Genomic DNA, 26,619 nt, shown 5'->3' with positions numbered 1-26,619 from the left:
GGAGTGGATCTGGCACAGTTTAGTGAAGCCCCTATCTGGTTTCTTTTAATCATGTTCCACAAGGGCGTGTTGAATAAAGGTGATTGATCTCCAGTTTGTGTATAAGCGTAACTGTACTGAGCATGTGCAAGTATGTCTATGCATGCCCTGTTGCCCTGTAGCATGGAGCCCCTAGTGCACTGCTATTTCCTCCTTGCATCAGCAGCTTCATGCTACTGAGCATGTGCAGGCCATATATGCTACTGAGCATGTGCAGGCCATATTTCCACATGTGCAGTATGGTGTTGCTCAAACATAAATGGGAGCACAGACATGGAGATAAAGAGGGTCCCGGCTAGCAGAGGTGGGCTCATGGAGGATCTGTGAAACTTCTGGAGCATCCAGAAGCTTCCCACCAGAGATGGATTTAGATGTAATGGGGCTCTAGGCAATGTAGTAGATTTAGGGGCCCCTTGTGGTCCTTTTAATAAGCTGAAAAGAAGAGAGGTCAAAGAAGGTGGCAGGTGGGCCTCTTGACACCCACTAGGCCTGCCTAGGTTGCCTGGTGGATGATCCCGCCCTGATTCCCACTACTTAGGTAAGTGTCTAACTTTAAAACTTTACTCCTTTGCTTTAACAAGTGAAGTGACACCTGAGTGATTTATGTGACATCAGCTGATCAAGGAGCCATTATAAAGATATATACGTAAACGTCCTGCAATTGTAGAGGGATGGGCTCACAAAGTTTTCTTTAAGTTTTAATTCAAAATCCATAATGAAATATTTCTCCTTTACAATATCCACCAGGATTCAGGCTTTAGCCAGTGCTTTTATTACAGCAACCCACTTCCTCCTGGCTGATCTTCAGAATAATCAATGATTCTATACATGCTGTATGTGGCCCTGTAGATGGAAACAAACCTCTGATTTAGCAGGCTCATTGTAAACAAAAGCTCACTGGTAGTGTTGGACAATCAGAGCCGTTGTTTGTAGCACAGCTGACTAATCAGAGATTTATTAACCAAAAAGGAACACCTCGTACATATAAAGCAGTGCTGATTAACCAGCATTGCTCAGAAGACAGTTGGGAGAGGTTTCCCTGCTGTGACTATTCTCCTTGCAATGGGCCTATGATTGCCCAGCATGGTCTCAGGTCAGGAACGTATTCATAACACATTTTTAAACTCAACCTTTTTGCAATTTACATCAGATGTCAGCTGAACTTAAAGTGATGCAACATTCAGAAGGCATTTGATATTATAAAGCAAAGTTGGCAATGCCTCCCTGGCAGGCCGCCCACGCTGTGTATTAAAATAAGAAAGTGCTGCAGCCATGCAGTGCAATGGCTGGTTACAATCCAGCATAGCAATCCACATCTATTTTCTATAGATCTAGAGATATTCTTAATCACTGGAAATTACACCTTTCATTTTCTTAGTGTAACAGTGGAGATATATATAGTCCAAGGGGATCAATAGCTATCACAATTCAGATATTTCTTGTATGCACACAACTGGGGTGGCCCAATTCCCACAGATATAGATAAGGATAAGACGAGAAGTTGCAGCACACTGCTCTTTATTGAGCTCACACAAAGTTTATACAGGCAGATAGTTTCGGCGGTCCCCAGCCTTTATCAATGCCCATTGGTATTGATAAAGGCTGGGGACAGCTGAAACTGTCTGCCTGTATAAACTTTGTGTGAGCTCAATAAAGAGCAGTGTGCTGCAACTTCTCATCTTATCTATATATATATAATTTTTTTATAATCCTCCAGAAGCAGAGGTAGCTACCGCAGCAGGGCCTCTACATTAGAAGGGCCCATTAAAGAGACTCTGTAACAACATTTTCAGCCTTATTTCTTCTATCCTATAAGTTCCTATACCTGTTCTAATGTGATCTGGATTACTGCAGCCTTTTCTAGTTGCACAGTCTCTGTAATAAATATTTTCTTCTTTCCTTTGTCAGGCTTTGTTGACACAGAAAGGAATGCTGCCTCTGCTGTGATAGGGAGAAGTTATGCACACCCCCTCCACTCCCCCTGCAGGCTCTGTGTGTGTGTGTGCTTTGTTTATCCCTCACAGACAGGTCTCTGCTCTCTGTTTCAGCTTGTCATGCTGAGAAACTGTGAGAATCCCTGACAGGAGTGCAGGTAATTCACAATGTAATAAAAACTTTATATCACTCAAAAAGGGCGGAGGGCGCTTGTTCGGGGTACCTTATTATATTTAATTAACCCGCAGCTAACCTATAAGGTGTGAGTTCCCACTTACTCACACACAAAAAGTTTTAAAACATGTAGAACAAGACTAGGTTGCGCTGGGTAAAGATGTGTATACGAAACAGTATTATAATCGAGACTGGATATGCATAAAAACAAATGAAATTTATTCTACACAAACATCAACGTTTCAATAATTCAATAATTGGCAGAATTCTTGACATAAAATCAATTAATATCAATTAATATAATCCTGTGACAATCAGCATCAATATAGTATCACTTTCAATTCATATATATCCTTTATAATAAAGGATCACTCATGCATAACCCTCAGACATACATGGACTACCCAATACGTGCTTTAAAAAGATTCCACATATATATATGTACCGAGGCCAAAATATCGACGTAAAAAAGTGTATATATATCTCAATAGGAATAGTATATATATATATATATATATATATATATATATATATATATATATATATATATATGTAGAATTGATGAGGAAAAATTTTAACTGAAAAATGGGAGGTCTTTTAAAAAAAGTTTTTATAAAATTATATTAGTTGTTAAGTGGTAGATAGTACTTTTCAGTGATTTCCTGATTGGATATGGTTCTGATTTGGTTACTTTAGTTCGATGCAAAACAAGAATCCTTTGATGGTGTTGCGTCTTGCTAATTGTATAATCAATACCGTGCTGGATGTGCACTATGTTCAAAGTCACAGTTTCTCATGCAGAAAGCGCTAGTGTAGATATGCGCTTATGGTTAAGTTCACAGTTCTGCATGCAGATAATGCTAGTGATTCTATACCGTTCCTTTAGGGCAATCGTTTGTAGTTCGTTTATGGTGGTTACTTACTACTGTGGTATGAAGTTCCGCTGTGCGTGTAGTTTTGTATTATACTCACGCTACCAACTGCTGATTCCGTACAGTAGTAGGTTCCCCTTCAGATTTCCGAGTCAGAGCTCCGGCCGTCTGCTCAATGACTCGTCTCAGATTTCCCCGCACTGTCCCAGTGAGGTGTAGTGCTTCCGGGTGCCGGCTGATCCACTTCCTGGTGACGTCACCTGAGGCTCACGTACTTGTTGCCAGGTTACCGTTATGGTTGCGATTTCGCTTGTATTCAAAGTTTCTCCAGGCGAAATAGAACGTTCTTGTTCTGGCAACCGTTTAGTGAGCAGTAAGAAGATATGCTTACGCGTTTCAGCGGTCTCGGCCGCCTTTCTCAAAGCCAGAATGAATTGAAAGTGATACTATATTGATGCTGATTGTCACAGGATTATATTAATTGATATTAATTAATTTTATGTCAAGAATTCTGCCAATTATTGAATTATTGAAACGTTGATGTTTGTGTAGAATAAATTTCATTTGTTTTTATGCATATCCAGTCTCGATTATAATACTGTTTCGTATACACATCTTTACCCAGCGCAACCTAGTCTTGTTCTACATGTAATAAAAACTTGTAGTATACTGTAACATGATATGTATAACAATATATAACAATATATATATATATATATATATATATATATATATATATATATATATATATATATATATATATATATATATATATATATATATATATATATATATATATACATACATACATCACTTCCTGGTTAACGGCCATGTTTTTTGTTTGTAAACACTACCTAAAACTGGCGATTAAAAGCCAGGATTGCAGTGGGAAGCGGCGGAAACGGCAAAGAGGGATTCAGGAGATCACAGTGACTTGATTGGTGTAATAGATTGCGGAAAAGCCGCCGCGCGGACTGGCAGCGAGGCGGCTGGTTCCGCGTCTGGCTCGGCGATTTGCACGCGGCAGCGTGCGTCTGGTGTGGCTGGGCCTGTTAGTGCACACAGATTGAGGAATACGCGCGCACTCGCTGAGGCAGAACCTTTATGGAAAACGAGGAGGGATCAGCTGACCAGGTTGGTCAGCTGATCTTAGAGCGAGTGGTTATTGGTTGATCAGCGATGGGTGGCGCCAGGAAACGCCGCTCTATATATAGTTATTGCTGGTCAGTCTCAGGTTATCTGCCGTTGCGAACACTTCCGTGAAAGCAATCAGACCATAGTCAGATCCCACAGTGTGTTAGAACCAGGAGGACCTGGGAATTCACACTGAGCCAGATTACTACTGTGTTACTATTGTGTTATACTTCAGACTAGTTCCAGGGTGTTGAGACCACGGACCTCACACCCAAGACTAGGGATACTGTGTTATACTTCAGACTAGTTCCAGGGTGTTGAGACCACGGACCTCACACCCAAGACTAGGGATTCTGTGCTACCATTGTGTTATACTTCAGACTAGTTCCAGGGTGTTGAGACCACGGACCTCACACCCAAGACTAGGGATACTGTGCTACCGTTGTTTTATACTCAGACTAGTTCCAGGGTGTTAAGACCACGGACCTCACACCCAAGACTAGGGACACTGTGTTACCATTGTGTTATACCTCAGACTAGTTCCAGGCTGTTGAGACCACGGACCTCACACCCAAGACTAGGCATTGTTAGATATCTGTTATGACCTATTGCTTTCCTGACTATCCTGCTGCTTTCTGATTCGGTACCTACGCATATCTGATTACCTGTTGCCAACCCTGCCTGCTCCTGGTTACCGAATCAGCCTTCTGTCTCTGTACTTTATCTGCCCGTGTGTTGCCGACCTAGCCTGCCTGACCTTGCGAGCTGTCCCTCTCCATAGAGAGATTAGTCTCCAGGCCTGCTTGTGACATCCACCTTCTAGGTGCCACAGGGCCTTCCTGCTTTTTAGCCTGGGGCTCCACCTCTTTGGAAGTCTCAGGCTGGTGGAAGGTCTTCACACTTCCCTGTGGGAGGTAATTCTCATACTGCCAAGGACCACCTGCTCCTCGGGTGGTCCCACTCAAAGTTATTACTGTTGCACCAAACACTCACACTTTATAGGTGTCCAGAGGTTAGTTATACTCAGTGGCGTTTCTACAATAGGGCGCAGGGGGGCGTGGCGCACAGGGTGACAGCCAGCAAGGGGGGTGTCACCACGACCCCCCATTGTTGCAGACAGTGCATGAGGGGAAGAGCAGCGCTGGAAGGAAGGGGTGACTGGGATAGCGGCGGGGAGGGGGGAAAGATCCCCCCCTCCCTCACCTGGGTCCCCTCCTTCTGCCTCTCTTCCCTTCTAAATGACAGCGGGGGCAGCGGGCAACTTACAGTCAGAGCGGGCGGGCAGAGACAACTCACTTTACTTCTGCGTTCCAGCAGCTGGAACGCTGGGTCGCCGTCACGTGCCTCTTCTGCGCCTCCAATGCTGTGACACGCATTGGAGGCACAGAGGCACGTGACGGCGACGGAGCACTCCAGCTGCTGGAATACAGAAGTAAAGTGAGTAGTCTCAGCCCGCCCTGACTGTAAGTTGCCCGCTGCACCCGCTGTCATTTGGAGGGGAAGAGAGGCAGAAGGAGGGGACCCAGGTGAGGGAGGGGGGGGGATCTTTCCCCCTCCCCGCCGCTGCCCCCACTGCCCCTCCTTCTAGTGCTGCTTCCCCCCTCCTGGAGCAGCTATACTGGGGGCAACTAAACTAGCTATACTGGGGGCATCTATACTGGGGGCAACTATACTAGCTATACTGGGGGCAACTAAACTAGCTATACTGGGGGCATCTATACAGGGGGCAGCTATACTAGCTATACTGGGGGCAACTATACTAGCTATACTGGGGGCATCTATACTAGCTATACTGGGGCAACTATACTAGCTATACTGGGGGCATCTATACTAGCTATACTGGGGGCAACTAAACTAGCTATACTGGGGGCAACTGTACTAGCTATACTGGGGGCAACTAAACTAGCTATACTGGGGGCATCTATACTGGGGGCAACTATACTAGCTATACTGGGGGCAACTAAACTAGCTATACTGGGGGCAGCTATACTAGCTATACTGGGGGCATCTATACTAGCTATACTGGGGCAACTATACTAGCTATACTGGGGGCATCTATACTAGCTATACTGGGGGCAACTATACTAGCTATACTGGGGGCATCTATACTAGCTATACTGGGGGCAACTAAACTAGCTATACTGGGGGCAACTAAACTAGCTATACTGGTGGCATCTATACTAGCTATACTGGGGGCAACTAAACTAGCTATACTGGGGGCAACTAAACTAGCCATACTGGGGGCATCTATACTAGCCGTACTGGGGGCAGTTATACTAGCCATACTGGGGGCAGCTATACTAGCCATACTGGGGGCAGCTAAACTAGCTATACTGGGGGCAGCTAAACTAACTATACTGGGGGCAGCTATACTAGCTATACTGGGGGCAACTATACTAGCTATACTGGGGGCAACTAAACTAGCTATACTGGGGGCAACTAAAGTAGCTATACTGGGGGCATCTATACTAGCTATACTGGTGGCAACTATACTGCGGGCAACTATACTAGCTATACTGGGGCAACTATACTAGCTATACTGGGGCAGCTCTGGGGGCAACTATACTAACTATACTGGGGGCAGCTATACTGGGGCAACTATACTAGCTAATACTTTAAATTACAGTTAGCTCCGCCCTCATCCGGTCATGACCACGCCCAATTGTTTTGCCGGTTGTGGCCACGCCCATTTTTTTAAGGGGGGGTGTCTTTTAATACCCAGCACCGGGTGCCAAACGCCCTAGGTACGCCACTGGTTATACTTGTATTATTGGTGATTCTGCAGATCATCAATAATCGGGTATATATCTGTATTCTTGGTGATATTGCAGATCACCAATAATCAGATTCTCTCTGTGTGCTGACACCGAACGGCAGACCATAAAAACAAAATGGACGCACTTAACAGCCATCTTAATGCACTCACCACCTCGGTAGAATATTTCATCCGAGTGCTGGACAGTCATCAGACCCAGATCAACGCTTTGTCTGGGTCTGTACAAGTCCTTCAGACGGCTGTACATACAGTGCGATCTCCTCCAGGTACAGACTTACGTATGCCTGTGCCCGAAAGGTTTTCTGGTCACAGATCTGACTTTCAGAATTTTAAAAATCGAGTGTTGTCATACTTTGAGTTAAAGAGACACTGAAGCGAAAAAAAAATGATGATATTATGATTTGTATGTGTAGTACAGCTAAGAAAAAAAACATTAAGATCAGATACATCAGTCTAATTGTTTCCAGTGCAGGAAGAGTTGAGAAACTCCAGTTGTTATCTCTATGCAAAAAAGCTATTAAGCTCTCCAACCAACTTGGTCGTGGAGAGGGCTGTTATCTGACTTTTATTATCTCAACTGTAATTGAACTGTTTACTTTTCCTCTAGCAGAGGAGAGTTTATTACTTCACAGACTGCTCTGAAAGACTCATTTTGAATGCTGAGTGTTGTGTAATCTGGACATATTATAGAGTGATGCAATGTTAGAAAAAACACTATATACCTGAAAATAAAAGTATGAGAATATTTTCTTTGCTGCTAATCTTCTAGTAATTATTCATAGTACACAACCAATTCATTATATCATATATTTTTTTTCGCTTCAGTGTCTCTTTAAGGCCTAATTCGTCAGGAACCGTGACACAGAGAATTACTTTTATTAAGACTCTGCTGTCAGGGGATTCCCAGACCTGGGCATATGGTCTCCAGACAGGGCATGAGGCCCTAACTTCCGTTGAGGAATTTTTTAAAGCGATGGCTATAATTTATGATGATCCGGACATTGCCTCCACCGCTGAGCGGAAGCTCAAGACCTTGCGGCAAGGAAAGGATCCGGTTGAAATTTACGTAGCTGAGTTCAGGAAATGGGCAGTATCAGCTAGATGGGGGTCATTTGCACTTCTGGACTGTTTTTAGTCAGGGTTGTCAGACGCTGTCTCTGATCTAATGTTGGGACATCCCGAGCCGAAGTCTATTGATGAGGCCATTTCATTAGCAGTCAGGGTTGATCGTCGGTTACGCTACCAGAGGCAGACTCGGGGTAGGAACAATGTGAGATATGTTTCCTACGCCTCTCCTCCACCCGCTTCACCTCCGCCGGAGCCAATGCAGATTGGTCGGTCAAAATTGTCCCGGCTGGAGCAGAATCGCAGAAAAAGAGAACAGCTCTGTCTATACTGTGCAGAGGAGGGTCACAGAGTGCAGAATTGTCCCAAAAAGTCGGGAAACGCTGCCGCCTAGGTGTAGTCGGAGGTAATACCCTAGGCGCGCAGTCTTTACCTCTAAACGATGAACGTTTACTCCTCCCTTGTTCTATATCATGGGAGGATCAAACAGTTGCTACTGAAGCCTTTCTAGACTCTGGCTCAGCAGCCAGCTTTATGGATTACGAATTTGCGAAAAAATTGGGGATTCCTATGTATCCTTTGAATAAACAGATTCTGGTCACTGCAGTAGACGACTCTCCTCTGCAGAGTAAATACCCTCTGTCTCAGACCCCAGAGTTAAGGGTTACGGTGGGGGTGTTACATAGAGAGAGTTTACAATTACTGGTTTTGCGGATGACAACTTCCACGATCATTCTTGGCATGCCATGGTTACAACTTCACTCCCCTCAGATCAATTGGGCTTCAGGTCAGCTAACGAGCTGGTCCACCCATTGCGATCATCATTGTTTAGCGAAAGTAACCATGGGTAACACCAAGATTCAGGTGGAGGGTTTGCCAAGCCAGTATTCAGAATTTGCTGACGTGTTTTGTCCCAAATCAGCGGATAAACTTTCTCCCCACCGTCCCTTTGATTGCCCCATCGATCTCAGGTCTTGTTGTATGCCCCCTAGAGGTCATCACTATAATTTGTCTGGGCCAGAGAAATTGGCTATGCAAGAATACATCAGAGAAAATTTGGCCAAAGGTTTTATTCGTCCCTCTCGGTCACCAGCAGGGGCAGGATTCTTTTTTCGTGAAAAAGAAGGATGGAGGCCTCCGTCCCTGCATTGATTATCGGGGCTTAAATAAGATTACAGTGAAAAATCGCTATCCTTTGCCTTTAATTGACGATCTGTTTACTTAGGTCACCAATGCTAAAATTTTCTCGAAACTGGATTTGAGGGGTGCATACAACCTTGTACGTATCAGGGACGGTGATGAATGGAAGATGGCCTTTAACACACCCGACGGGCATTACGAGTACCTGATGATGCCCTTCGGGTTGTGTAATGCCCCGGCCGTCTTCCAGGAGCTGATTAACGAGGTGTTCAGGGAGGTGTTGGGCAGATTCGTCTTGGTGTATCTAGACGATATACTGATTTTTTCATCCAACCTCTCAGAGCATAGGAAACATGTTAGGTTTGTGTTACGGAAATTGAGACAGAATCTGCTGTATGCTAAATTGGAAAAATGCATTTTTGAAGTGACCTCTGTCGCCTTTTTGGGGTACATTATTTCGACCTCTGGTCTCTCTATGGACCCTGGAAAAGTCTCTGCTGTCTTGGAGTGGCCTCAGCCTGTGGGACTGAAGGCACTCCAAAGATTTCTGGGGTTCACCAACTACTACAGGAGGTTCATAAAGGGGTACTCTACGGTGATTTCGCCCCTCACCAGTCTCACCAAGAAAGGGGCAGATACTCACCACTGGTCCGCAGAAGCCCATGCTGCTTTTTCCACTCTGAAGAAACTGTTCTGTTCTGCACCCTCATTAAGACATGTAGATGTCACCTTTCCCTTTATCGTGGAGGTTGATGCCTCAGAGGTATTGGTGGGGGCTGTATTGTCTCAGCGTTCTGGTTTGCAGGGAAAACTCCACCCATGTGCCTATTTTTCCCGTAGGTTTTCACCCGCAGAGAAAAACTACGATATCGGCAACTTCTAGCCATCAAGTTGGCCTTTGCGGAATGGCGACATTGGCTAGAGGGGGCAGAACACACCATCACAGTTTACACGGACCACAAAAATTTAGAGTACATAGAGGGCGCTAAGATACTTAGCCCCAGACAGGCCCGGTGGTCGTTGTTCTTCTCGAGATTCAGATTTGTAATTACGTATACCCCTGGTAGTAAGAACATCAAGGCCAATGCCTTATCCAGGTGTTTTGAGCCCGAGACAGCACAGCCCTCAGCCCCTGAGACCATTCTACCTCAGAAGGTGGTCCTGGCAGCCACTGAGACCTGGAAGACCTGGAAAGATTGGACTGTCACTCTGAGCCCATTCCAACCGGATGTTCCAGAGGGGAAGCCTGAGGGGGTTCTGTTTGTACCATTGCCTATTCGCCTACAACTGTTGCAGCTGTTTCATTCCCACAAGAATGCTGGGCATGCTGGGGCCACCAGAACTCAGGACCTGCTTGCTAGATGTGCTTGGTGGCCGTCATTGGCAACAGACTGTAAGGGCTTGTTCAGACTGTCAGCATATAAAATCAAAGAAACGCAAGTTAAAAAACGCATGCATTTTTCTTGCGTTCTAGTGCGTTTTCTATTGCGTTTTGCACACACACGTGACCCAGGGGAAAAAAAAGAATTATGGGAACTGCACAGGGAAACGTACGCTAAAAACGCAATAGTATGCGTTTTTGATACGCTTCCATAGACTTTCATTGCGTCTGTTTCTATGCGTGACGCACAGAACTGCATGCAGCAATGCGGATAAGAAACGTATGCGTCTCATACGCATACATGTGAACTAGCCCATTCAAAAGCATTAGGAGCCGTTTCTATGTGTTTTTGGTACCCGTACGTGTTCCCTGAAAACGGCTAGGAACGCGCATAGTCTGAGCAGGCCCTAAGGAGTTTGTGAGAGAGTGTGCAGTGTGTGCTAGGAGCAAACCCTCCCGTCAGGCACCTGTTGGAACGTTGCAGCCATTGCCAGTTCCGAGTGAACCTTGGACCCATTTGTCCATGGATTTTGTGGGAGAACTCCCCAGGTCTGAGGGCATGACGGTCATTTGGGTGGTAGTTGATAGATTCAGTAAGATTGCTCATTTTGTCCCCCTGAAAGGACTCCCCTCGGCCCAGGAATTGGCTGATCTCTTCATCCAGCACATTTTCCGGCTGCATGGCATTCCGGAGAATGTAGTGTCAGATCGGGGAGTCCAATTCGTATCTAAGTTTTGGAGGGCATTTTGCCATCAGTTAGACATGGATCTTTCATTTTCATCAGGCTACCACCCACAGACCAATGGCCAGACCGAAAGAGTCAACCAGTCCCTGGAACAATTTCTTAGATGTTATGTTGCAGATGCACAAACCGACTGGGTAAAGTTTTTGCCGTTTGCAGAATTTGCACACAACAACCTGAAAAGTTCCTCTTCAGGATTTTCCCCATTTCAGGTGGTGTCGGGAAGGTCACCCAGGTTTGCCCCATTGCCAGTGGCCTCCACTCCGTTTCCAGCCCTGAAGGATTGGCAAAGGGCCTTGAAACAAATTTGGGGAATGGTTAAAAGAAATTTGGGGAAGGCTTTTCAGAACCAGAAGAAACAGGCTGACAAAAGGCGATCCATAGAATGGGAATTCTCTCCAGGGGACTTGGTCTGGGTGTCCACACAACATTTGGCTCTGAATCAACTGTCACCCAAACTGGGCCCTAGATTCATAGGTCCTTTTCCAGTGACCAGAAAGATTAATAATGTCACTTATGCTATTGATCTTCCTACCAGCATGCGAGGTGTAAGATCATTCCATGTGTCTTTGCTCAAACCGGCAGTGCACGTGGATTCCGCTCCCCCCCCCCCCCCCCTGTGTTGATTGATGATCAACCTGAGTATGAGATAGAAAAGATTCTGGACTTCCGGCTAGTGCAGAACTCTGTGCAGTATCTGGTTCACTGGAAGGGATATGGCATAGAAGAGAGAACTTGGGTGCCAATTTGTCGCATGCACGCAGAGGAATTAAAGAAAGAATTCCATGACTCACATCCTAGGAAGCCTGGTGGGAAGTGTCCGGAGTCCACTCCTCAGGGGGGGGGGGGGTACTGTAATAGATTGCGGAAAAGCCGCCGCGTGGACTGGCAGCGAGGCGGCTGGTTCCGCGTCTGGCTCGGCGGTTTGCACGCGGCAGCGTGCATCTGGTGTGGCTGGGCCTGTTAGTGCACACAGATTGAGGAATACGCGCGCGCGCGCTGAGAGGCAGAACCTTTATGGCAGATCTCAGAGCGAGTGGTTATTGGTTGATCAGCGATGGGTGGCGCCGGGAGTTATAATTATTGCTGGTTAGTCTGAGGTTGTCTGCCGTTGCAAACACTTACGTGAAAGCACTCAGACCATAGTCAGATCCCACAGTGTGTTAGAACCAGGAGGACCTGGGAATTCACACTGAGCCAGATTACTACTGTGTTACTATTGTGTTATACTTCAGACTAGTTCCAGGGTGTTGAGACCACGGACCTCACACCCAAGACTAGGGATACTGTGTTACCATTGTGTTATACTTCAGACTAGTTTCAGGGTGTTGAGACCATGGACCTCACACCCAAGACTAGGGATTCTGTGCTACCATTGTGTTATACTTAAGACTAGTTCCAGGGTGTTGAGACCATGGACCTCACACCCAAGACTAGGTATACTGTGCTACCGTTGTGTTATACTCAGACTAGTTCCAGGGTGTTGAGACCACGGACCTCACACCCAAGACTAGGGACACTGTGTTACCATTGTGTTATACCTCAGACTAGTTCCAGGGTGTTGAGACCACGGACCTCACACCCAAGACTAGGCATTGTTAGATATCTGTTATGACCTATTGCTTTCCTGACTATCCTGCTGCTTTCTGATTCGGTACCTACGCATATCTGATTACCTGTTGCCAACCCTGCCTGCTCCTGGTTACCGAATCAGCCTTCTGTCTCTGTACTTTATCTGCCCGTGTGTTGCCGACCTAGCCTGCCCGACCTTGCAAGCTGTCCCTCTCCATAGAGAGATTAGTCTCCAGGCCTGCTTGTGACATCCACCTTCTAGGTGTCACTTAGCCACAGGGCCTTCCTGCTTTTCAGCCTGGGGCTCCACCCCTTTGGAAGTCTCAGGCTGGTGGAAGGTCTTCACACCTCCCTGTGGGAGGTAATTCTCATACTGCCAAGGACCACCTGCTCCTTGGGTGGTCCCACTCAACGTTATTACTGTTGCACCAAACACTCAAACTTTATAGGTGTCCAGAGGTTAGTTATACTTGTATTATTGGTGATTCTGCAGATCATTAATAATCGGGTATATATCTGTATTCTTGGTGATACTGCAGATCACCAATAATCAGATTCTCTCTGTGTGCTGACACCGATTGTTACAATTGGTATGTTTTTTATTGTACAAATCGGACAGTACAGATTCTATTTAAGGGACCCTCCTTCAACCATTAGCTTTTTATTGTTTCTAAGCTGGTAATGATAATAAGTTGTAACCATTAATAGACTGATCTCCTCCCCAGCCTACACCTCTCTGACACTGCAAAAAAAATCCATGGATTTAAAGAGTGAATGATAAGAGTGCAGGGGAGATAAGAAAGAATGCAGGGCTCATGTCATTAACAGTGCTGACCAGCAATAATTTTACTGTTTGACAGCTGGGATAAAATGGATTTGATATTCCCGGTCCGTGATCAGTCAATGCATGCTGTGCAGGAAAACTTACCAATCATTAGTTCTGCTCTCTACAACCCTGATGCATGATTGATCACTGCAGCTTATATGACCGAGATCATGAGGAGACAGCAGATGCAGCAGAGGACTATGTGACAGTCATCACACCACACTCCCAGGAAGTGAGGGATCGCGGTGTGATAACTTTCTTTCACATGATTTTCTTTGACATGTGGCCGCTTATTTCTCCCAAATTTTGCGCAATTCTGCTTTTTCCACCCAAGGCGTTGGCCTTTATGGCCTTCCCAGAAATCCAGCCCCGATGCCTAGGGATGTTGCAGAAAAATGATAAGGGATTTGGCAGGGACATTTCCTAAAATATATAATTCTTTCTAATCTCAAAAACTTGAGAGGGATGATATCAACCTTTGGATACCCCACTGATGGGTTGGACGGGGGACTTGAGTGAATATGTTTCCATGGCTTACTGTAAAGCATCATATTGTAATCCTCTTCCATCATCATCACCGGTGTCAGCAACAAGGAGATATGCTCCCTCTGAGACAGAAGATCTATGGGGGGTCCATTCATAATAAAGAAATTATTTGTTTAACTGCTGTCTCCTTTACATCATGTGCTTCACTACTGCTGACGGTTTGATGAAGATGATAATATGTGGAGATTGGGATAATTTACTTTGAAACAATCAGAAAACCTTAATCTCCTCCCGTTCTTGCCTCTTATAGGAAGAGACCTGGGGCACCTGGCTCCCTAGCTACTAGGCCATTACAATACCCCTGAGAACCATCTGTTCGCTCTCCTCTCTCCCACACATTTACACATCAAATTCTAAGTGGAGCTTCATAACATTATTATATGTTCCCGAATCCTCTCTCCATCCATGCAGATAGCTGTTATCAAGACAGTAAGTAAGTGATTTAGTGTCATGACTCCAGCAAAATGACTGGTGTTATCACATTTGCTATAGCAACGTGCGGACCCACTGTGTAATATTCTAAAGACAGGCATTTGAAAACTTCAGACTCATTTTAAAATGTAAATGTTTGAGTGACATCTAGTGTTGGGAAATAGAAATGCAGCAGTGAAAAAAACTCTTAATAACCTGTGTTTGATGCTGGATGCACACCGAAATAATGTCAAGTTTATGAGATACTGCTGGTAGGATTACCACTTCAAACACCACTACCAAATTGTTTAAAAATGTAACAGGAGTATTCTGTGAATCTCTAACATTGATTTACAAGCAGGTATTACATAGTCTGGTTCCACACTGGAATAACTTGTAAATCCTACATATTATGGGGTTGTGTGAGAACGCGGAAGAGCCGCCGCCATGATCCAGCGGCAGGCGGCTCTTTCCGCGCACACACGCGCCACACACACGGAGAGGCAGCCGCCTCTCCTCAGCATGAGGCGGCTGTCTCCGTGCAGGGACGCATGAAGAGCGGGGAAACCGCCGCATCAGACGCGGCGGTTGGTCCGCATGCCCCCGCTGCGGAGACACCGCAGAGCGGGGCAGTTGTGGCTGGGACTCGTAGTCCCTCAGGGTTTAGAGTGACGCGCGCGCGCGCACTCAGGAAGAATTTATGTCAGCCAGAGATGAGTCAGCTGACCAGGTTGGTCAGCTGACTCTGGCTCCCATCCTGATTGGTCCAGCACTTAGGGAGGTGCTGGAGAGGCCTCCGTGTATATATACAGCTGGCTGTTCACTTGTTCCTTGTCTGGCGTTGCATTCACACATGTGGGAGCACCCAGATCCGTAGTCAGATCCGTTAGTGTGCCGGGACCAGCTGGAGCTGTAATCCTACACTAAGCTAGATTCTGTTGATAGCTTAAAGTACTAGTTTGATTGTGATTATCTGTTATGACCTTTGCCTGCCTCGACTATCCTCCTGAACTCTGACCTTGTACCTCGTTATATCTGATACCCCGTTGCTGAACCCTGCCTGTACTTTGACTCCGCCTCTGCCTCCTGATTTTGTACCCCAATATTTCTGACACCCCGCTGCCGAACCCTGCCTGTACTTTGACTCCGCCTCTGCCTCCTGATTTTGTACCCCGATATTTCTGACACCCCGCTGCCGAACCCTGCCTGTACTCTGACTCCGCCTTTGCCTACTGATATTGTACTTATCTGCCCATCTGGTTACAACCTAGCTTGTCCGACCTCGAGAACCGACCTCACGATTTGAGGCGGTTCCCCGTCCCGTTAGTAACACTTCCGCCTGAGTGTCACTTTCGGACCTCCCTTTCCACTGTCTGTCTGACTCCTCCTGTCGTGGAGAACTCAGACCTGCGGAAGGGATCGGTGCAGTTCTCCTCGCTGCACTGAGGCTTGTCCTCTGTATTACTGTTGCACCAATCACTACACTCTACTCAGGTGACCAGAGGTTAGCTAGTATATTGGATTATCGGTGATACTGCAGATCACATATAATCTGGTATACATCTGTATTTCCCGTGATACTGCAGATCACTGGTAATCAGACCTCTCTGTGCTTCACCGAGCGTTACAGAACGCCAGACCAATAAACTGATGGACGCACGAGCTGACCCTCTGACTGTGCTTGCCACTTCGGTGGATAATATCCATCAAGCACTGGGCCAGCACAAAGCCTTAATTGATGCCCTAAAAGGCTCTGTGCAAACCCTTCAGACGTCAGTTGATTCGGTGCGATCTCCTCCTAGTGATGACATACGTATGCCCGTACCTGATAAGTTTTCCGGCCACAAGTCTGACTTCCGGAATTTTAGGAGTAGAGTGTTTTCATACTTCGAATTGAGACCCCGATCCTCGGGGACTGAGACCCAACGGGTCATCTTTATTAAGTCGTTGTTGACTGGGGACTCCCAGTCCTGGGCATATAACCTGCCTCCTACCGATACTGCTCTGACCTCGGTAGAGGAATTCTTTAAGGCCATGGCCATAATCTACGACGACCCTGACCTTGCTGCGACCTCAGAGCGGAAGCTCAAACTTTTGCGGCAAGGCAGAGGATCGGTCGAGGATTATGCGGCAGAGTTCCGTAGGTGGTCAATCACCTCTAGGTTTGACAATTTTGCCCTAATGGACTACTTTTTGTCTGGATTATCGGAGGAGGTCTCCGACTTAATGTTAACTGTACCCGAGCCCAAAACAGTTGATGAGGCCATATCATCGGCCATTCGAGTAGATCGCAGGCTACGCCATCAGAGGCAGGCTAGGGGCAGTCACCGTGTCAGGGTGACTTCGTATGCGGCACCGGTTGCTGCATCCTCAGTAACAGCATCTCCGCCTGTCTCACCCTTTCCGGCCTTACCTCCACCAGAACCGATGCAAATTGGCCGATCAAAACTAACCCAGGTGGAGCGAAGGCGAAGGATGGCGGAACAACTGTGCCTATATTGTGCAGAGGCAGGGCATAGGGTGCGAAACTGCCCTAACAGGGCGGGAAACGGGTCTGCCTAGGAGTAGTGGGGGGTGACACCCTAGGCACACAGTTCTCACCCCTTAAAGAGAAAAAAGTGCTTCTCCCCTGTACCATTACATGGGAGAACAAGTCCGTAGCCACTGAAGCATTTGTTGATTCCGGCTCAGCGGCTAATTTTATGAACATTGAATTTGCTCAGGAGTTGGGTATTCCTCTCACTCCTGTGAGTCCCCCCATTCAGGTCACGGCAGTGGACGATTCCCCTCTGCAACGGGAGCGCCCACTGTCACAGACTCCGGAGGTGAAGGTCACCATAGGGGTACTGCATGGGGAACAGTTACGATTTTTTGTATTACACATGTCCACCTCCACTATTATCCTAGGCATGCCGTGGTTGCAAACCCATTCACCTCAAATAGACTGGGCCACGGGTCAGTTAACCACATGGTCACCTCATTGTTTTCAACGGTGTTTGGGGAAGTTGACATTGGGGCAAACCAGAGTTCAGGTGGGAGGTGTGCCAGACCAGTACTCTGAATATGCCGACGTATTTTGTCCCAAGGCAGCTGACAAACTACCCCCACATCGGCCATTCGACTGTCCCATCGATCTCCGTTCAGGTTGTGTACCTCCCCGGGGCCATCTGTATAATTTGTCGGGGCCCGAAAAAGTGGCCATGCAGGAATATATCCGTGAGAACCTGGCCAAGGGCTTCATTCGGCCATCTCGGTCACCCGCCGGGGCAGGGTTCTTTTTTGTTAAGAAAAAAGATGGGGGCTTACGGCCATGTATCGACTACCGGGGGCTTAATAAGATCACAGTGAAGAATCGCTACCCGTTGCCATTAATAGATGACCTTTTTACACAGGTCACGGAGGCTAAAATATTCTCGAAACTGGATTTACGGGGGGCATACAATCTTGTGCGGATCAGAAAGGGTGACGAATGGAAAACGGCCTTCAATACTCCGGACGGGCATTACGAGTACCTGGTGATGCCCTTCGGGTTATGTAATGCCCCGGCCGTTTTTCAGGAACTCATCAATGAGGTCTTTAGGGAGGTGTTGGGGAAGTTCGTGTTAGTTTATCTCGATGATATTCTTATCTTTTCTAACAATTTCTCTGATCACAGAGTTCATGTTAGATGGGTTTTGAACAAACTGAGACAAAATTTGTTATATGCTAAACTTGAAAAGTGCATTTTCGAAGTCACGTCCTTGGCTTTTTTGGGATATATAATCTCCACCTCAGGCCTCTCCATGGACCCTGCCAAGGTCTCTGCGGTACTGGAGTGGCCGCAGCCGGTGGGATTGAAGTCCCTACAACGGTTCCTAGGGTTTGCAAACTACTACAGAAGGTTTATTAGGGGATATTCCACAGTAGTGGCACCCCTCACCAACCTTACTAAGAAAGGGGCAGACACCACTCATTGGCCTCCCGAGGCTTTACAGGCATTCGCTACTCTGAAGGGGTTATTCTGCTCGGCGCCCATATTAAGGCACGAGGACACTTCGTTTCCATTTATAGTCGAGGTAGACGCCTCAGAGGTTGGGGTAGGGGCTGTGCTGTCTCAACGTTCAGGTCTTCAGGGGAGATTACATCCATGTGCCTATTTTTCCCGGAGGTTCTCTCCGGCAGAGAGAAACTACGATATAGGCAATAGGGAGCTTCTAGCTATCAAGCTAGCCTTCGAAGAGTGGCATCATTGGCTGGAAGGAGCAGAGCACACGATTACGGTTTATACCGACCACAAGAATCTCGAGTACATCGAGGGGGCTAAAAGGTTAAGTCCTCGACAAGCTCGATGGTCGCTATTTTTTTCGAGGTTCACATTCGTAATTACTTTCACTCCAGGCAGTAAAAATACCAAGGCGGACGCACTTTCTAGGTGTTTCGAGCCGGAGACAGCACAGCCCTCGATTCCTGAATCCATTATTCCACGAAAGTTGGTGTTAGCCGCTACCGAGACTTGGGAGAACTGGAAAGAAGTTTTGGGTCCTTTCCAACAGGATGTCCCAGAAGGGAAACCTGAGTGAGTGTTATTTATCCCATTGCCCTTCCGTCTCCAGATTTTAGAGATGGTCCACTCACACAAGAATTCGGGACATCCTGGGGCGTCTAGAACGCAGGATCTCTTGGCCAGGTGTGCGTGGTGGCCCTCTCTGGCAGCTGACTGCAAAGATTTTGTTAGGGAATGTGCAGTGTGCGCAAAAAGCAAACCCTCCCGGCTGGCATCTGTAGGTACTCTGCAGCCTTTGCCCACCCCGAGTGAGCCGTGGACCCATTTGTCCATGGATTTTGTGGGGGAGCTTCCTAGGTCAGAGGGCAAGTCGGTCATATGGGTGGTAGTCGACCGCTTCAGTAAAATGGCCCATTTCGTGCCCTTGAAAGGACACCCCTCGGCCCAGGAATTGGCCGACTTATTCATCGTCCATGTCTTTCGGTTGCATGGCATTCCGGAAGACATAGTTTCCGATCGGGGAGTCCAGTTTGTCTCAAAATTTTGGAGGGCATTCTGTCACCAGATGGGCATGGGGCTGTCATTTTCGTCGGGCTACCACCCACAGACAAATGGCCAAACTGAGAGGGTCAACCAATCGTTAGAGCAATTTTTACGTTGTTACGTGGCTGAAGCGCAGAGCGATTGGGTCAAGTTTTTGCCCTACGCAGAGTTTGCACACAATAACTTAAAGAGTTCTTCCTCGGGTTTTTGTCCATTCCAGATAGTGACCGGGAAGTTACCTAAGTTTTCTCCATTGCCGGTGGTGTCCAGTCCGTTCCCAGCCTTGGAGGTTTGGCAGAAGACATTTAGGGACATGTGGTGGACCATAAAGGACAACCTTGTGAAAGCATTTCAGAGTCAGAAAAGTCAGGCTGACAAAAGACGCTCATTAGAGTGGAATTTTCAACCAGGAGATTTGGTTTGGGTGTCAACTCGCCACCTGACATTGAAACAACCTTCTGACAAACTTGGTCCCAGGTTTGTGGGTCCATTCCCGGTAATCAGGAAAATTAACAAAGTTACCTATACCATTGACCTTCCCACCTGCATGCGGGGGGTAAGGTCCTTCCATGTATCCCTTCTCAAACCCGCAGTCCAGGTGGGCCCTGCTCCTCCTCCTCCCGTGTTGGTAGATGCCCAACCTGAATATGAAGTGGAAAAAGTTTTAGATTCACGCCTGGTACAGAACTCTGTACAGTACCTCGTACATTGGAAAGGGTACGGCATTGAGGAGAGGCAATGGGTACCTGAGAACCGTATGCATGCGGATGACTTAGTGAGGGAGTTTCATGCTTTACATCCAGAGAAACCTGGAAGGAGCTGTCCGGAGTCCACTCCTCGGGGAAGGGGGGGGGTACTGTGAGAACGCGGAAGAGCCGCCGCCATGATCCAGCGGCAGGCGGCTCTTTCCGCGCACACACGCGCCACACACACGGAGAGGCAGCCGCCTCTCCTCAGCATGAGGCGGCTGTCTCCGTGCAGGGACGCATGAAGAGCGGGGAAACCGCCGCATCAGACGCGGCGGTTGGTCCGCATGCCCCCGCTGCGGAGACACCGCAGAGCGGGGCAGTTGTGGCTGGGACTCGTAGTCCCTCAGGGTTTAGAGTGACGCGCGCGCGCGCACTCAGGAAGAATTTATGTCAGCCAGAGATGAGTCAGCTGACCAGATTGGTCAGCTGACTCTGGCTCCCATCCTGATTGGTCTAGCACTTAGGGAGGTGCTGGAGAGGCCTCCGTGTATATATACAGCTGGCTGTTCACTTGTTCCTTGTCTGGCGTTGCGTTCACACATGTGGGAGCACCCAGATCCGTAGTCAGATCCGTTAGTGTGCCGGGACCAGCTGGAGCTGTAATCCTACACTAAGCTAGATTCTGTTGATAGCTTAAAGTACTAGTTTGATTGTGATTATCTGTTATGACCTTTGCCTGCCTCGACTATCCTCCTGAACTCTGACCTTGTACCTCGTTATATCTGATACCCCGTTGCTGAACCCTGCCTGTACTTTGACTCCGCCTCTGCCTCCTGATTTTGTACCCCGATATTTCTGACACCCCGCTGCCGAACCCTGCCTGTACTCTGACTCCGCCTTTGCCTACTGATATTGTACTTATCTGCCCGTCTGGTTACAACCTAGCTTGTCCGACCTCGAGAACCGACCTCACGATTTGAGGCGGTTCCCCGTCCCGTTAGTGACACTTCCGCCTGAGTGTCACTTTCGGACCTCCCTTCCCACTGTCTGTCTGACTCCTCCTGTCGTGGAGAACTCAGACCTGCGGAAGGGATCGGTGCAGTTCTCCTCGCTGCACTGAGGCTTGTCCTCTGTATTACTGTTGCACCAATCACTACACTCTACTCAGGTGACCAGAGGTTAGCTAGTATATTGGATTATCGGTGATACTGCAGATCACCGGTAATCAGACCTCTCTGTGCTTCACCGAGCGTTACAGGTTGATGGGGGTTGATAGGGGAGTAGAAAATGAGTCAGATAAGCAGACCTAATATTTCTAATGTACAATAGTTTGCAATAAAATGCAGTGGTAATGGTAGGAGGCTATAGGTATAAGTATCCAAGTCCTAAGGTCATCAAAATATATAAGAAAAAAAATATATGCACCCCTGTTACCATAAGAAAAGAATAGCAAAATGTTTTTGAGGTGCTTCAGAAGTGTTTATATTGTATCAAAAGTGTTAAACATATCAAGTTTTCCACATCCAGCAAAGAGATACATAAATCAAAGGGACCCTGAAAAGAAAGAAAAATGCCACACCGAACCCAACCAGGGCTTCCTACAGCCCCCCATAGTCCGTGAGGTCCATCTGCATCCTCTCTCCTCTTTTTGTTCTTCCACTGGTGGCTCCATTAGTGCGCGACTCGGCCGGGAGTTGTGCACAACTGCGCATGCGTGGCCCGTTCTCTGGCACCAATAGCATTCTGCACATAACGGTCACGGCCATGGGCTTTCGAGCAACACGAGCGCAAAGACAGAGGGAGCCCAGAGGATGCCAAGGGACCTCATGGGCTATGGGGGCTGGAAGAAGCCTCAAGTAAGTTTAGTATGGCATTTTTCTTTCTGTTCAGGGTCCCTTTAATAGAATCAAGCAGTTTAGTTACAGCTGGGAAACAAAATGGTTTTAACAAAGTATTTACAAAGTCAAAATATACACAGTGAACAATAAATTGCATTGGAAGTAAAACTGGCAGCCTGACGGGAGCAACCATAAGGCTACTACACATCCTGAAATACAGGATAGCAACATAACAGTGAGGGCTTGTTCACACTTAGAGCGTTTTCAGGATTTTTTAAGCGCCAGCGATTTTGAAAAACATCCTAAAAGCACTTGTGCAATGATTCGCTATGAGAGTGTTCACATCTGAGTGGTTTAATTACAATCCGCTCACCAAAGCACTGCCTGTACCATTTTTGGGGCGATTTGCCTCAGTGGAAGGTATAGGGAAATCACAAAACACTTGAAAATACTCTTTCTATAGCGATTTCCCCACTGCTTTTTAGAATAAATACATTGCATTTATTATTTTCCGTGTCCAAGAGTTCACTTCCTGACTTGCGTCTAGAAGTGAAATAAAAATCGCTCTGCAAAAGCACTAAAAAGCGCTTTACAAAAAACTGCAACGTGCAGGTAAGGGTGCTAAAAATAATCGTGCACAAAATTGCAAAACGCTGGCATCAGCAATTGTGACTTTAGATGTGAACAAGGGCTGAGGGAAAGTTGCTTTGTGCATGTGATGTGATGCATACAGTAAAGCATACAGTACATAAAGGAATACTTCATCACAACCGTAAACACTCACATCATCTGGTAAACGCACAACATGCTGCAAATCCGCCTGTACTGTGCCACTTATGCAAAAGATGGCACTTCCTAATATAAATGAGGCAGCCACTCACATGCAGGGGCCCATGACGCCACCTGAACGTCTTGTGTCAGGGAGGGCTTTCTAAAGGGCGACATCCGTCCCCTTCCTCCCCAGCCACCGCTCATTTACCTTCTGAGTCTGTGGCCGCCTCCTCCACCACAGACAGTCCCCGGGCCTCCTTGCTACTTGACCTCAGATCAGCTTACGTATGCTTCCCCATCACGCTCCCATTGCTCGGAGCATTCTGCACCCATCAGGCAGGAGAGGGCAGGAGGAAGCCCCAGGTACAGTGCTGCCCATAATTATTCATACACTTGGCAAATTTTGACTTAAAGTTACTTTTATTCATCCAGCAAATACTTTTTGTGGGGAAAAAAACATTTCTCAGCTTTTATTTACATTTAAAGGAGTCATCAGGGAAAATGTAATAAAATAAGTGCTCCTTACCGGGGGCTTCCTCCAGCCCCAAGCTCCCAGCATGTTCCTTGCCGCAGCTCTCCCCACAGCCGTTCGCCGCAGCTCCGTCCCGGTCCCTGGGCTGGAGGAAGCCCCTGGTAAGAAGTACTTACTTTATAAAATTTTCCCTGATGACTCCTTTAAGCAAAAGTGTCCAATTCAAAATTATTCATAACCTTCTCAATAATCAATAGAAAAGTCTTTTTTTGGCTATTACAGCAATCAGACGCTTCCTATAATTGCAGGCCAGCTTTTTGCATGTCTCCACAGGTATTTTTGCCCATTCATCTTTAGCAATGAGCTCCAATTCTTTCAAGTTGGAGGGTCTTCTTGCCATGACCCTGATCTTTAGCTCCCTCAACAGATTTTCAAGTGGATTCAAGTCAGGACTCTGACTGGACCACTCCAAAATGTTAATGTTGTTGTCTGCTAACCATTTCTTCAACACTTTTTCTGTGTGTTTTGGGTCATTGTCATGCTGAAATGTCCACTGGTGCCCAAGGCCAAGTTTCTCAGCAGACTGCCTGATGTTGTCATTGAGAATTCTCATGTATTGCTCTTTTTTCATGTTGCTGTTTTTTACTGTGATTAGGTTCCCTGATCCATTGGCTGAAAAACACCCCCAAAGCATTAGGTTCCCACCACCATGTGGTGGGATGGTGTTCTTTGGGTTGAAGGCTTCTCCTTTTTTAGGCCAAATGAAGGAAACATCATGGTTGGTTATCAAACAATTCAATTTTTGTTTCATCTGACCATAACACAGAAGACCAGAAGTCTTCTTATATGTCCATATGACCATTTGCAAAAGCCAAGCAAGCTTTTGTGTGCCTTATCTGGAGAAGTGGCGTCCTTCTTGGTCTGCATGCGTGGAACCCAACAGCGTGCAGTGTCTGTTGTATTGTCTGCCTTGAGACATTGCCACCAGCAGAGCCCAGATTCACCCAGATGGCCTTGGTGGCGATCCTTGGTTTTTTTTCACCTCTCTCACTATCCTCCTGGCCAGCACAGGTGTCACTTTTGGCTTCTGACCACATCCTCTGAGAATTTCAACATTGTGGAACATCTTGTATTTTTAATAATATGTTGCACTGTAACCACTGGAACTTGAAAACATTTAGAAAAGGCCTTGTACCCCTTTCCTGATTAGTGAGCAGGCACAATGCGCAGCCGCAGGTTCTCCTCACTGAGCTCCTTTGTCTTAGCCATGACTGTCCACAAACCAACTGCAGAGAGCTGCTGTTTTTCACCTGTTGAGTTGATTAAAACAGCTGTTCCTAATTAATCAGGGTAATTAGGATGCTTTAGAACAGCTTGGACTATTTGGAATGGTATAGAACTTTGGATGTTCCCACAGACTGTGACAGTTTGTGAAGGGTATGAATACTTTTGGACTGGACACTTTTGCTCAAATGTAAATAAAAGCTGAGAATTTTTTTCCACAATAAAGCTTCTTGTACGACATCTTATTATCTTTTGAGAGACACCTATGTCATTTCCGGTCAAAAAATTACTTGCTGGTTGAATAAAAGTAACTTTAAGTCAAAAATTGCCAGGGGTATGAATAATTATGAGCAGACCTGTACCTATAGAGTTTTTAGCCAGAAATACTAAAATGCTTTTCTGAGGTCTCTGAGCTCAGCCTGTGTGAAAAAAATGGTTTTATTAGCTGAATGTAACAAATTTGTGTTGATTCGGGGGGAGGGAGGTGGGCAAAGCTGAATGGTAACCTCGCTGTAAACGGTTTACTTTACACTGCGTGGCAGAGAGACACAGGATCAGACACACAGACAAAACTGCAGCTGATGATTATTACACATTTGAAGGTATATTGTTGCTTTATATCATTCTGAACACATTTTACTCACAGTATTTATAGACAGTGAATATTGTTTCTGTATGCTGGATGTGCTGGACACAGTCCTCCATAGAAATGCCCACAGTGAACACTGTTCTATGTAAATGTCATAATTTAAGATATGTAAAGATGAAGAAAAGACTTTGTATTGCTATTTGCTAGTAATTACTGGAAATATAAGTGGCATTTAGAATTTTAGTTAACTTTGATAGTTGTCCTTTAAAGAAAAAATGATTCTTAGTTACAATAAATCTGCAGTGTGTCTACTTCCTGCTTTCATGGAAGCAGACATTGGGTTAACATCCTGCGTTTACAAATTAGCTGCTCTGCCGAGACAGCCAACGGACACGGCTGAGAGATCAAATTACAGTTGTGATTAGTCATATATAAGGTGGAATTAGACAAGCTAAACTCTAAATACATACAGGGGGCATTTCTCCATATTTTCGTACTGTCCTGTGCAAGAGTTCAGGTCCACTTTAAATAGTAACATTTTAGTGGTTAGTTGCAGCATTGAGGTATGTGTGGGAATTAGGGGAGGGGGCAGATAGGGTGACAGTTGGTCTTGGGGCTAAAAATCCGTACCTAGCAGCATGAGCAGTGTAGAGAGTTTTGCCTGAGTTATACGTTTGCATTGATCCTCAAGGCTATTTCAGAGCTCCAAGGAGGTATAACCTATTTTAAACTGACTTATCTCTGGTGCTGATGGGAGAAATTATTTACAGTAGATTAAAATTTGCTCTTACCCTTTAGCAGCAAGCACCTAAAACTTCGCTTTGTAGAGAAGCAGGAAATTATGTAACACATCTATTGAAAGCATTTCGTTTGTATTTTCCCAAAGAAAAAGATAATTGAGATTTCAGAATTTAAAAATATCTACAGATTGCAGTGAAAACTCAGATAAGAAAAGCTAGGAGGTGATATAACACCGTGACGTTAGGTAACATCAGGACAAATGACAAAAAAAGAAAACAAAGATACTGAGCCAAATAGGTTGGTGACAATGTAGCTGCGAATCCAATTAAAATGTCTATTTGATGAAGTGCTAATCTCCTGTTTTATATCCCTGAATCTGCACAGCTGTGCACCAATCATGGGCTAGCCCATCTTCAGAGTCTGGTGCACATTTTTTCCACTGTACAGAAGAAACACTGATATCCACGTATATGTGTTCAGAAATCCTAACATGGTAAGAGCCGGTAAATGGCAATGGCCAAAGCTGGTAGCCATCTCACACATCAATATATTAAAAGGTTACCCATGGTTATCATGGTACCCAGCTGAGTGAAGA

The sequence above is a fragment of the Hyperolius riggenbachi genome, chromosome 5, assembly GCF_040937935.1.
Source record: "Hyperolius riggenbachi isolate aHypRig1 chromosome 5, aHypRig1.pri, whole genome shotgun sequence".
Classification (NCBI taxonomy): Eukaryota; Metazoa; Chordata; class Amphibia; order Anura; family Hyperoliidae; genus Hyperolius; species Hyperolius riggenbachi.
Note: the sequence above shows the minus strand (reverse complement) of the source record.